Source organism: Rutidosis leptorrhynchoides, chromosome 3 (genome assembly GCF_046630445.1).
Source record: "Rutidosis leptorrhynchoides isolate AG116_Rl617_1_P2 chromosome 3, CSIRO_AGI_Rlap_v1, whole genome shotgun sequence".
Lineage (NCBI taxonomy): Eukaryota > Viridiplantae > Streptophyta > Magnoliopsida > Asterales > Asteraceae > Rutidosis > Rutidosis leptorrhynchoides.
Window position 1 is genome coordinate 111,816,517 of NC_092335.1, and position 13,982 is coordinate 111,830,498.

A 13,982-nucleotide genomic window follows, 5' to 3' on the forward strand; every position below is an offset into this window, starting at 1 on the left:
CATGTTTGTATGATATTGTGTAAAAACTGCATTCAAGAAACTGATTTCGATGTAACATATTTGTATTGTAAACCAGTATGTAATGGTCGTGTGTAAACAGGATATTTTAGATTATCATTATTTGATAATCTACGTAAAGCTTTTTAAACCATTATTTATGAAATAAAGGTTATGGTTTGTTTTAAAAATGAGTGCAGTCTTTGAAAAACGTCTCATATAGAGGTCAAAACCTCGCAACGAAATCAATTAATATGGAACGTTTTTAATCAATAAGAACGGGACATTTCAGTTGGTATCCGAGCGTTGGTCTTAGAGAACCAGAATTTTGCATTAGTGTGTCTTATCGAGTTTGTTAGGATGCATTAGTGAGTCTGGACTTCGACCGTGTTTTCTTTAAAAATGATTGCTTAACATTTTTGTTGGAAACTATATATTATTAACATGTAAATATTATGTGATATATTAATCTCTTAACGTGTTTGATATTATGTGATAGATGTCTACCTCTAGAACAAGTCCCATTGACTCACCTAATAATAATGAAGAGTCAAATGTAAATTGGAATAATTCGTGGACTGATTCACAAGTTCCCGAAGAGGAACCGGAAGAAGAGTCGGAACCGGAAGAAGAATCGGAACCGGAAGAAGAATCGGAACCGGAAGAAGAAATAGAACCAGTGGGGGAAATAATAAAACGGTTAAGTAGAAGAAAATCCTCAACCAACCGACCAAAGTTAATTATGGTCAATGGTGTTTCCGCCAAGGGAGCAAAGTATTGGGAGGATTACCAATTCTCCGATGAATCGGATCCCGAAAAGGAATCCGATGATGTTATAGAAATTACCCCAACACAATTTAATAAAGCAAAAGAGAACAATAAGGGAAAGGGCATAAAAATAGAGAAATTTGATTCCAAACCTGATGAACTTTATATGTATCGTCAACACCCGTATTTCTTAAGTTGTGACAATAACCCGGGAACCTCTAAACCACCAGGTTTTTCTAAACCAATGTGGAAAACGATGGCTCATATTAGGGGAACATCATATATCCCTAGAAACTTGGCAAAACAAACCAAAACCGAAGAAGAAGAAATGAGCAAGATGGAATAAGATAGTTGTATTCGTGTGGTGTAATATATGTAATATAGTGTGCTTATGCTTTATGATATATGTAAAAATTGCTTGTATTAATAAGTATTTTTTTTTATGAATCTAACTCTTGTCTATTTTACAGTATAAAAACACAAAATGGATAGACAACCCAATATTTTAAGAGACCTACCCGGAGACATGATTGATGAAATCTTGTCTAGAGTCGGTCAGAATTCCTCTGCACAACTATTTAAGGCGAGATTAGTTTGTAAGACATTCGAAGAACGTTCCAAGAATTCCTTGGTTTATAAAAGGCTTTCGTTCAAAAGATGGGGGATATCACATTGGGAAATCCATAAGTTACGATGTGTTTACTTTGACGCATATATTGCGGGGAACCCAAATGCTATTTTACGCAACGGGTTAAGAAATTATTTTGACTCAATATATCCGAATATAGGACTTCGTGATTTAGAAAAAGTGGCTAACATGCAACATAAAGAAGCATGTTATGCTTACGGCTTAGTAATGTTCGCTTCTCACCAAATTGAGAACAAGAACATCGGGCTACAACTATTAAACAAAACGTTCCCACAAGTGACGGAGTCGGTAATTAGGGTAAGAAATGAGGTTTTTAGATTGTTAAGGGACTGTTGGATTTTACGTAACCCTCGTCCCTTTGACGACGTTACAACACGCTGTCTTATCAACGGCCATAACGGTTATGTTCCACAAGACCAAGGATGGGAAGTAGTCCTAGTAAAACCAGAATGCATGACTTGTTTCTGGACGTATAAATTACGTGTCTTTATTGCCTTTGCTGAACGACTTGTGTACTAGCTAAAATTATCTTCACAACCATCTTGTATCAAATTTATTGTGTGCTAAATTTCATGCTATATGTAAAATAAGCGGTATTGTAAGTTTGTAAAATATTGTGTAAAAGTTTGAACGCGAAATATTATTATAATCAGTTTTTCATATAGAATTGTAGTAGTTGAATTGTATATTAGCTACTAAGTATGAACTTAACGGGTAGGTACTACCCGAATTTAAACTTATAAAATGCTAATATGAAGAAAAAGCTTTTATAAATGAGTTCATATTATGCTACGAGATACTATTGACTACTCTTAATATTCTGTATGATTAACTTGTTTCATTTGACTATTTGAAGGAAATGGCACCGACTACTCAACAAACCTTGAATATGAGCGAAGAGGAATTTCGTGCCTTTCTTGCTTCAAACATAGCCGCAGTACAGGCTGCGCTACATACCAACAATAACCTTGGATCTAGCAGTACAGGAAATCGTGTAGGATGCACCTACAAAGAATTCACTGCCTGCAAACCTTTGAAATTTGATGGAACCGAAGGACCAATCGAATTGAAACGGTGGACCGAGAAGGTCGAATCGGTGTTTGCCATAAGTAAGTGTACTGAAGAGGACAAAGTGAAGTACGCTACGCATACCTTCACAGGTTCTGCGTTAACATGGTGGAATACCTATCTAGAGCAAGTGGTACAAGATGATGCTTACGCACTACCGTGGTCAGCATTCAAGCACTTGATGAACGAGAAGTACCGTCCCAGAACCGAGGTCAATAAGCTCAAGACATAACTTAGAGGGTTACGAACCCAAGGATTTGATATTACCACGTACGAAATACGATTCACAGAATTGTGCCTATTGTGTCCGGGAGCGTTCGAAGATGAGGAAGAGAAGATCGACGCGTTTGTGAAAGGATTACTGGAAAGAATCCAAGAAGATATAAGTTCACACTAGCCCGCCTCCATACAACAGGCATGTAGAATGGCTCACAAACTAGTGAACCAGATTGAAGAAAGAATTAAAGAACAGACTGCTGAAAAGGCCAATGTGAAGCAAGTCAAAAGAAAGTGGGAGAAAAACGGTGATAAGAATCACTAATACAACAACAACAGCAATTACAACAATAATCGCAACAACTATCCCAACAATCGCAACATCAACCGCAACTACTACTACAACAACAACAACAACAACAACAACAACAACAACAACAACAACAACAACAACAACAACAACAACAACAACAACAACAACAACAACAACAACAACAACAACAACAACAACAACAACAACAACAACAACAACAACAACAACAACAACAACAACAACAACAACAACAACAACAACAACAACAACAACAACAACAACAACAACAACAACAACAACAACAACAACAACAACAACAACAACAACAACAACAACAACAACAACAACAACAACAACAACAACAACAACAACAACAACAACAACAACAACAACAACAACAACAACAACAACAACAACAACAACAACAACAACAACAACAACAACAACAACAACAACAACAACAACAACAACAACAACAACAACAACAACAACAACAACAACAACAACAACAACAACAACAACAACAACAACAACAACAACAACAACAACAACAACAACAACAACAACAACAACAACAACAACAACAACAACTACTACTACTACTACTACTACTACTACTACTACTACTACTACTACAATAATCATCCCAACAACAATAACAACCGCAACAACAACAATCACAACAACAACAACAACAACAACAACAACAACAACTACTACTACTACTACTACAACAATCATCCCAACAACAATAACAACCGCAACAACAACAATCAGAAGCAGCTATGCCAAAGGTGTGAAAAGTATCACTCGGGGTTCTGCACCAAATTTTGTAACAAGTGTAAAAGAAATGGTCATAGCGCAGTGAAGTGTGAGGTCTACGGACCAGGGGTTAACAGAACGAAAGGAACAAATGGTGCCAGAACTAGTAATGTCGGAGCAAGTAGTGTCGGAGCAAGTTATGCCAATGTAGTTTGTTATAAATGTGGAAAACCGAGCCACATTACTAGAAATTGTCCGAACCAGGAGAACACGAATGGATAAGGCCGTGGAAGAGTTTTCAATATTAATGCGGCAGAGGCACAGGAAGACCCGGAGCTTGTTACGGGTACGTTTCTTATTGACAATAAAGCTGCTTACATTTTATTTGATTCGGGTGCGGATAGAAGCTATATGAGTAGAGATTCTTGTGCTAAATTAAGTTGTCCATTGACGCCTTTGGATAGTAAATTTTTACTCGAATTAGCAAATGGTAAATTAATTTCAGCAGATAATATATGTCGGAATCGAGAAATTAAACTGGTTAGCGAAACATTTAAGATTGACTTGATAGCAGTAGAGTTAGGAAGTTTTGATGTGATAATCGGTATGGACTGGTTGAAAGAAGTGAAAGCAGAGATCGTTTGTTACAAAAATGCAATTCGCATTATACGAGAAAAAGGAAAACCCTTAATGGTGTACGGAGAAAAGGGCAACACGAAGCTACATCTTATTAGTAATTTGAAGGCACAAAAACTAATAAGAAAAGGTTGCTATGCTGTTCTAGCACACGTCGAGAAAGTACAAACTGAAGAAAAGAGCATCAATGATGTTCCCGTCGCAAAAGAATTTCCCGATATATTTCCGAAATAATTACCGGGATTACCCCCACATCGATCCGTTGAATTTCAAATAGATCTTGTACCAGGAGCTGCACCAATAGCTCGTGCTCCTTACAGACTCGCACCCAGTGAGATGAAAGAACTGCAAAGCCAATTACAAGAACTTTTAGAGCGTGGTTTCATTCGACCAAGCACATCACCGTAGGGAGCTCCTGTTTTGTTTGTCAAGAAGAAAGATGGTACATTCAGGTTGTGTATCGACTACCGAGAGTGAACAAACTTACCATCAAGAACCGCTACCCACTACCAAGAATCGATGACTTATTTGATCAACTACAAGGCTCGTCTGTTTATTCAAAGATTGACTTACGTTCCGGGTATCATCAAATGCGGGTGAAAGAAGATGATATTCCAAAGATTGCTTTCAGAACACGTTACGGTCATTACGAGTTTATGGTCATGTCGTTTGGTTTAACTAATGCACCAGCTGTGTTCATGGACCTTATGAACCGAGTGTGTGGAGCATACCTTGACAAGTTTGTCATTGTTTTCATTGATGACATACTTATTTACTCTAAGAATGACTAAGAACACGGTGAACATTTAAAAAAGGTGTTAGAAGTATTGAGGAAGGAAGAATTGTACGCTAAGTTTTCAAAGTGTGCATTTTGGTTGGAAGAAGTTCAATTCCTCGGTCACATAGTGAACAAAAAAGGTATTAAGGTGGATCCGGCAAAGATAGAAATTGTTGAAAAGTGGGAAACCCCAAAAACTCCGAAACACATACGTCGGTTTTTAGGACTAGCTGGTTACTACAGAAGGTTCATCCAAGACTTTTCTAGAATAGCAAAACCCTTGACTGCATTAACGCATAAAGGGAAGAAATTTGAATGGAAGGATGAACAAGAGGAAGCGTTCCAGTTATTAAAGAAAAAGCTAACTACGACACCTATATTGTCATTGCCTGAAGGGAATGATGATTTTGTGATTTATTGTGACGCATCAAAGCAAGGTCTCGGTTGTGTATTAATGCAACGAACGAAGGTGATTGCTTATGCGTCTAGACAATTGAATATTCAAGAACAAAATTATACGACGCATGATTTGGAATTAGGCGCGGTTGTTTTTGCATTAAAGACTTGGAGGCACTACTTATATGGGGTCAAAAGTATTATATATACCGACCACAAAAGTCTTCAACACATATTTAATCAGAAACAACTGAATATGAGGCAGCGTAGGTGGATTGAATTGTTGAATGATTACGACTTTGAGATTCGTTACCACCCGGGGAAGGCAAATGTGGTAGCCGACGCCTTGAGCAGGAAGGACAGAGAATCCATTCGAGTAAAATCTATGAATATAATGATTCACAATAACCTTACTACTCAAATAAATGAGGCGCAACAAGGAGTTTTAAAAGAGGGAAATTTAAAGGATGAAATACCCAAAGGATCGGAGAAGCATCTTAATATTCGGGAAGACGGAACCCGGTATAGGGCTGAAAGGATTTGGGTACCAAAATTTGGAGTTATGAGAGAAATGATACTTAGAGAAGCTCATAAAATCAGATACTCAATACATCCTGGAACGGGGAAGATGTACAAGGATCTCAAGAAACATTTTTGGTGTCCGGGTATGAAAGCCGATGTTGCTAAATACGTAGGAGAATGTTTGACGTGTTCTAAGGTCAAAGCTGAGCATCAGAAACCATCAGGTCTACTTCAACAACCAGAAATCTCGGAATGGAAATGGAAAAACATTACCATGGATTTCATCACTAAATTGCCAAGGACTGCAAGTGGTTTTGATACTATTTGGGTAATAGTTGATCGTATCACCAAATCAGCACACTTTCTGCCAATAAGAGAAGATGACAAGATGGAGAAGTTAGCACAACTGTATTTGAAGGAAGTCGTCTCCAGACATGGAATACCAATCTCTATTATCTCTGATAGGGATGGCAGATTTATTTCAAGATTCTGGCAGACATTACAGCAAGCATTAGGAACTCGTCTAGACATGAGTACTGCCTATCATCCACAAACTGATGGGCAGAGCGAAAGGACGATACAAACGCTTGAAGACATGCTACGAGCATGTGTTATTGATTTCGGAAACAGTTGGGATCGACATCTACCGTTAGCAGAATTTTCCTACAACAACAGCTACCATTCAAGCATTGAGATGGCGCCGTTTGAAGCACTTTATGGTAGAAAGTGCAGGTCTCCGATTTTTTGGAGTGAAGTAGGGGATAGACAGATTACGGGTCCGGAGATAATACAAGAAACTACCGAGAAGATCATCCAAATTCAACAACGGTTGAAAACCGCCCAAAGTCGACAAAAGAGCTACGCTGACATTAAAAGAAAAGATATAGAATTTGAAATTGGAGAGATGGTCATGCTTAAAGTTGCACCTTGGAAAGGCGTTGTTCGATTTGGTAAACGAGGAAAATTAAATCCAAGGTATATTGGACCATTCAAGATTATTGATCGTGTCGGACCAGTAGCTTACCGACTTGAGTTACCTCAACAACTTGTGGCTATACATAACACTTTCCACGTCTCGAATTTGAAGAAATATTTTGCTAAAGAAGATCTCACTATTCCGTTAGACGAAATCCAAATCAACGAAAAACTTCAATTCATCGAAGAACCCGTTGAAATAATGGATCGTGAGGTTAAAAGACTTAAACAAAACAAGATACCAATTGTTAAGGTTCGATGGAATGCTCGTAGAGGACCCGAGTTCACCTGGGAACGAGAAGATCAGATGAATAAGAAATACCCGCATTTATTTCCAGAAGATACGTCAACACCTCCAACTGCTTAAAATTTCGGGACGAAATTTATTTAACGGGTAGGTACTGTAGTGACCCGAACTTTTCCATGTTTATATATATATATATATATTAAATGAAATTGTTATTTTACATGATTAAGTGTTTCCAACATGTTAAGCAATCAAACTTGTTAAGACTTGATTAATTGAAATAGGTTTCATATAGACAATTGACCACCCAAGTTGACCGGTGATTCACGAACGTTAAAACTTGTAAAAACTATATGATGACATATATATGGTTATATATATAGTTAACATGATATTATGATAAGTAAACATATCATTAAGTATATTAACAATGAACTATATATGTAAAAACAAGTCTACTAACTTAATGATTTTGAAACGAGACATATATGTAACGATTATCGTTGTAACGACATTTAATGTATATATATCATATTAAGAGATATTCGTACATCATAATATCATGATAATACAATAATTTAAAATCTCTTTTGATATTATAAACATTGGGTTAACAACATTTAACAAGATCGTTAACCTAAAGGTTTCAAAACAACACTTACATGTAACGACTAACGATGACTTAACGACTCAGTTAAAATGTATATACATGTAGTGTTTTAATATGTATTCATACACTTTTGAAAGACTTCAAGACACTTATCAAAATACTTCTACTTAATAAAAATGCTTACAATTACATCCTCGTTCAGTTTCATCAACAATTCTACTCGTATGCACCCGTATTTGTACTCGTACAATACACAGCTTTTAGATGTATGTACTATTGGTATATACACTCTAATGATCAGCTCTTAGCAGCCCATGTGAGTCACCTAACACATGTGGGAACCATCATTTGGCAACTAGCATGAAATATCTCATAAAATTACAAAAATATGAGTAATCATTCATGACTTATTTACATGAAAACAAAATTACATATCCTTTATATCTAATCCATACACCAACGACCAAAAACACCTACAAACACTTTCATTCTTCAATTTTCTTCATCTAATTGATCTCTTTCAAGTTCTATCTTCAAGTTCTAAGTGTTCTTCATAAATTCCAAAAGTTCTAGTTTCATAAAATCAAGAATACTTCCAAGATTGCAAGTTTACGTCCAAGTTTTCTAAATCCATTCCAAGTAATCATCCAAGATCAAGAAACCTTTGTTACTTACAGTAGGTTATCTTTCTAATAAAAGGTAATAATCATATTCAAACTTTAATTCAATTTCTATAACTATAACAATCTTATTTCGAGTGGAAATCTTACTTGAAATTGTTTTCGTGTCATGATTCTGCTTCAAGAACTTTCAAGCCATCCAAGGATCCTTTGAAGCTAGATCCATTTTTCTCATTTCCAGTAGGTTTATCCAAGGAACTTGAGGTAGTAATGATGTTCATAACATCATTCGATTCATACATAAAAAGCTGTCTTATTCAACGTTATAAACTTGTAATCACTAGAACATAGTTTAGTTAATTCTAAACTTGTTCGCAAATAAAGTTAATCCTTATAACTAGACTTTTAAAATCAACTAAACAAATGTTCTATATCTATATGATATGCTAACTTAATGATTTAAAACCCGGAAACACGATAAACACCATAAAACTGGATATACGCCGTCGTAGTAAAACCGGGGGCTGTTTTGGTTGGGATAATTAAAAGCTAAGAAGAACTTTGATTTAAAAGCTATACTTCTGGAAAAATAATTTTTCTTATGAACATGAAACTATATCCAAAAATCATGGTTAAACTCAAAGTGAAAGTATATTTTTCAAAATGGTCATCAAGATGTCGTTCTTTCGACGGAAATGACTACCTCATTCAAAAACGACTTGTAACTTGTATTTCCGACTATAAACTTATACTTTTTATGTTTAGATTCATAAAGTTAAGTTTAATACGAAACCGTGGCCACTGGAATCACTCAAAACGGATTAGAAACGAAGAAATGGCGAGTAAAACAAGATTGATAAAAACTACTCATTTTACCTACGTGAAAGTTAGTAATAAATCTATTCCAACCATAACCTAATCAACTTATATTGTATATTATGTAATCTTGAGATACCATAGACACGTATACAATGTTTCGACCTATCATGTCTACCCATCTATATATATATTGCGGAACAACCATAGACACTCTATATGTGAATGTTGGAGTTAGCTATACAGGGTTGAGGTTGATTCCAAAATATATATATAGTTTGAGTTGTGATCAATACTGAGATACGTATACACTGGGTCGTGGATTGATTCAAGATAATATTTATCGATTTATTTCTATACATCTAACTGTGGACAACTAGTTGTAGGTTACTAACGAGAACAGCTGACTTAATAAACTTAAAACATCAAAATGTATTAAAAGTTTTGTAAATATATTTTGAACATACTTTGATATATATGTATATATTATTATAGGTTTGTGAATCAACCAGTGGCAAAGTCTTACTTCCCGACGAAGTAAAAATCTGTGAAAGTGAGTTATAGTCCCACTTTTAAAATATAATATTTTTGGGATGAGAATACATGCAGGTTTTATAAATGATTTACAAAATAGACACAAGTACGTGAAACTACATTCTATGGTTGAATTATCGAAATCGAATATGCCCCTTTTTATTAAGTCTGGTAATCTAAGAATTAGGGAACAGACACCCTAATTGACGCGAATCCTAAAGATAGATCTATTGGGCCTAACAAGCCCCATCCAAAGTACCGGATGCTTTAGTACTTCAAAATTTATATCATATCCGAAGGGTGTCCCGGAATGATGGGGATATTCATATATATGCATCTTGTTGATGTCGGTTACCAGGTGTTCACCATATGAATGATTTTTATCTCTATGTATGGGATGTGTATTGAAATATGAAATCTTGTGGTCTATTGTTACGATTTGATATATATAGGTTAAACCTATAACTCACCAACATTTTTGTTGACGTTTAAAGCATGTTTATTCTCAGGTGAATACTAAGAGCTTTCGCTGTTGCATACTAAAATAAGGACAAGATTTGGAGTCCATGTTTGTATGATATTGTGTAAAAACTGCATTCAAGAAACTGATTTCGATGTAACATATTTGTATTATAAACCATTATGTAATGGTCGTGTGTAAACAGGATATTTTAGATTATCGTTATTTGATAATCTACGTAAAGCTTTTTAAACCTTTATTTATGAAAAAGAGGTTATGGTTTGTTTTAAAAATGAATGCAGTCTTTGAAAAACGTCTCATATAGAGGTCAAAACCTCGCAACGAAATCAATTAATATGGAACGTTTTTAATCAATAAGAACGGGACATTTCATAAGTGATCCATATATACAAGTAGTAACAACATCCATGAGATGCATTTTTTAAGAAACTGCCATGTTGATTAAGTATCTAAAAGTAATTGCATCTATTACAGAAGGATAAGTTTTCCTCATAATCCATTCCTGGACTTTGTGAGAAATCTTGATTTACAAGTCTGGCTTGACCTTGTAAGTTCATTTTTCTTATTTCTTTTTTTGAATTAAAATTCATTTGTATCCCATACGTTTCACATCTTTAAAAGTGATAACTATTGATCCGGAAACTTTTCTTTTTATTGAGCGATTCAAATTTAGCTCGTATTGCTTCTTTCCAATGATCCCAATCATGTCTATTTTGACATTCCATGACAGATTTTGGTTCTGGATTATCATCATCATTCATGATGTCATATGCAACATTATATGAAAATATCTCATCAAGATTTTTCATTTCATTTCGGTTCCATAATATTTTTTGAATGTACATAATTGATTGAAAATTCTGTATTGACATCATCAATCTCCTCTGCAGAAGGAGTATTGATTTGTGGTTCTTCTTGAACATTTTCTTTTACCTCATTATCAGCTGATTTTATTTTTCAAAGATTTTTTATCATTTGAACCAATTGGTCTCCCACGTTTCTGGCGTGGCGAAGACTCATGAGTGACATTATTGCCAGCTTTTGGAATTTCAATTCTAGCTTAAGCATTTACTGCTGGTATATATGATTTAGTCACTCCTTTTTTGTATCTGTAAATGCATCGGGTAATTTATTTGCAAGTTCTTGCATATGCATTATTTTTGAACTTTTATTTCGCATTCTTTTGTGCGATGATCAAGATACATTAATTTATGTTCACATCATGAAACATCTTCTTCTTTATTTTTCATTTCTTCTCCCTAATATAGGGAGCAATTTTTCATTATAAGGACAATCAGCAAAATGTGCTGTAAAAAATCACCCGTCATGGATTCAATATATCTTATGATTGAAGATGTTTCATATCTAACATATATTTCCATCCTTCTTTGAGGAACCATTTGTTGTGGTGGTGCAATTAAAAATACACTGCATAACCAAATGTTCTAAGATGGAAAATATTTGGCTCTCGACCAAAATTAAGTTGGTAATGGAGAATATTTATGACTTGCACTTGGTTTAATGCAAATTAATGTCGCATCATGTAAATTTACATGTCTCCATATAAATATTGAGAGTTTTGTACTCATTTCCAATTGTCTAGTTATTAGCTGCAAGCGTTTATCTATTGATTCAGCTAAACCAATTTTGTGTATGCATATGAGCAACTCAATGTTCAACAACAATTCCTATAGACATATAATAATCATTAAATGTTTGAGATGTTAACTCACCAGCATTATCAAGTCTCATCCTTTTAATGGTGTAATTAGAATAATGTGTTATCAATTTAATAATTTGTGCAAGAAATTTTGCACATGCCATATTACGGCTTGATAACACACAAACATGAGACCATCCGCTAGATGCATCTATTGGAACCATGAAATATCAAAATGGTTCACATGATGGATGAATTGGTCCATATATATAACCTTGAATTCTTTTCAAGAAACATTGGTGATTCTTTCTCAATATTCTTTTCATTAATCACCATATGTGCTTTTTTATTAATCACCATATGCGCTTTTCATCATATATCCTTTTCACCATATGCGCTTTTAATCATATGCGCTGCGCTTTTAATCATATGCGCTGCGCTTTTCATCGTATGCGCTTTTTATCATATGCGCTTTTAATCATATGCGTTGCGCTTTTCATCATATGCGCTTTTTATCATATGCGCTTTTAATCATATGCGCCGCGCTTTTCATCATATGCGCTTTTCGGTGCTACATATGTATTTCTCATTTTCGATTATCATTGACTGATAATCATATCCATTATGATATATATCAGAGAAACTTAACAAATTTCTCTTTGATTTGGGAGAAAACAAAGCTTTGTTTATCAGAAAATTCGTACCATTTGGTAATATGAATTTTTGCCTTTTCCGTTCCTTATATTAAGTTTGCAAGACCTGATATAGTATTTATAATTCCTTCATTTTGATTTAAATCAATGAAATATTTCTTAGATTTGATCATAGTGTGTATGTTACCACTATTTGCAATACATAGGCCTTTACCATTTAATTGATGTTGTATTTCAGCAGGATTCATACTAAAACTTCAAATAAGATAAACAAATAATGAGTTATATTTCAGCAAGATAATCAAATTATATTACCTGCAAACAAGTTACAATCTGAAATACATAAAAGATAACACTTAATAAACATATGCGTTATGGTCTAAAACTATTTATTTATGAGTGATACATAACAAGCTAGGCATCTTAGAAAAATTCAAACCATTCAAGTCTCAAGGTAGCTAAGGGTTTATTTAATCAAGATTTTTCAACAGATTCACTCTCGTTTTCTTTTCTTTTGGGACTTATTTGTAGAGCTAAACAAGATGTTCATGTATTCAAGAAATACTAGACTGATGATCCACGTTACCAGATCATTAATAAGAATCTCCGGGATTCTTATAAGAGCGTCTACTAACATCTTCAATTTTATTCTTTCATGGATCACCATTATTTCTTGATAATTAATATCATATCTATCTTTGAGTATTTTCCATAATACACTTGGATCTTCGATCATATAATATGTAGATTCTAAGGACTCGTCAATATGTTTGCTAAGAAAAATACTTGCTATTGCTTTCTCTTGTTAGGAACAATTGTTATTTTCATTCAGGATTTCTAAAATACCGATTGATTCGAGATGTTTTTCTACATTCATAACCCATGTTAAGTAGTTGTTCCCACTTGATTCTAAAGGAGCAAATTTAAGCCTTTTTAAATTCGACATTTTCTATTATCAAAAAATGAACAACATAAATCATAATCATAATCAACTTCTATTCATAGACAAATAATAAAATGAAATTAGAATCATTTTAAATTCATAAGTAACAAACAACAGAATAATAGCATGATTACAAATGATAAAACCACAAGAGCAGGATAGAATATAGGTTCACCCCGTGGTATATTAGCAACAATGATGATAGTTAGTATGACCAATACAATAGGAAAAATCATGCTTGTGTGAATCATCTTTACAAAAAACTTTTTGAGAGTGGTAATCTGAGAAAATGAAGATTGATTTGTGAAAATGTGAAAACGGAGATGTTTATTTTATAT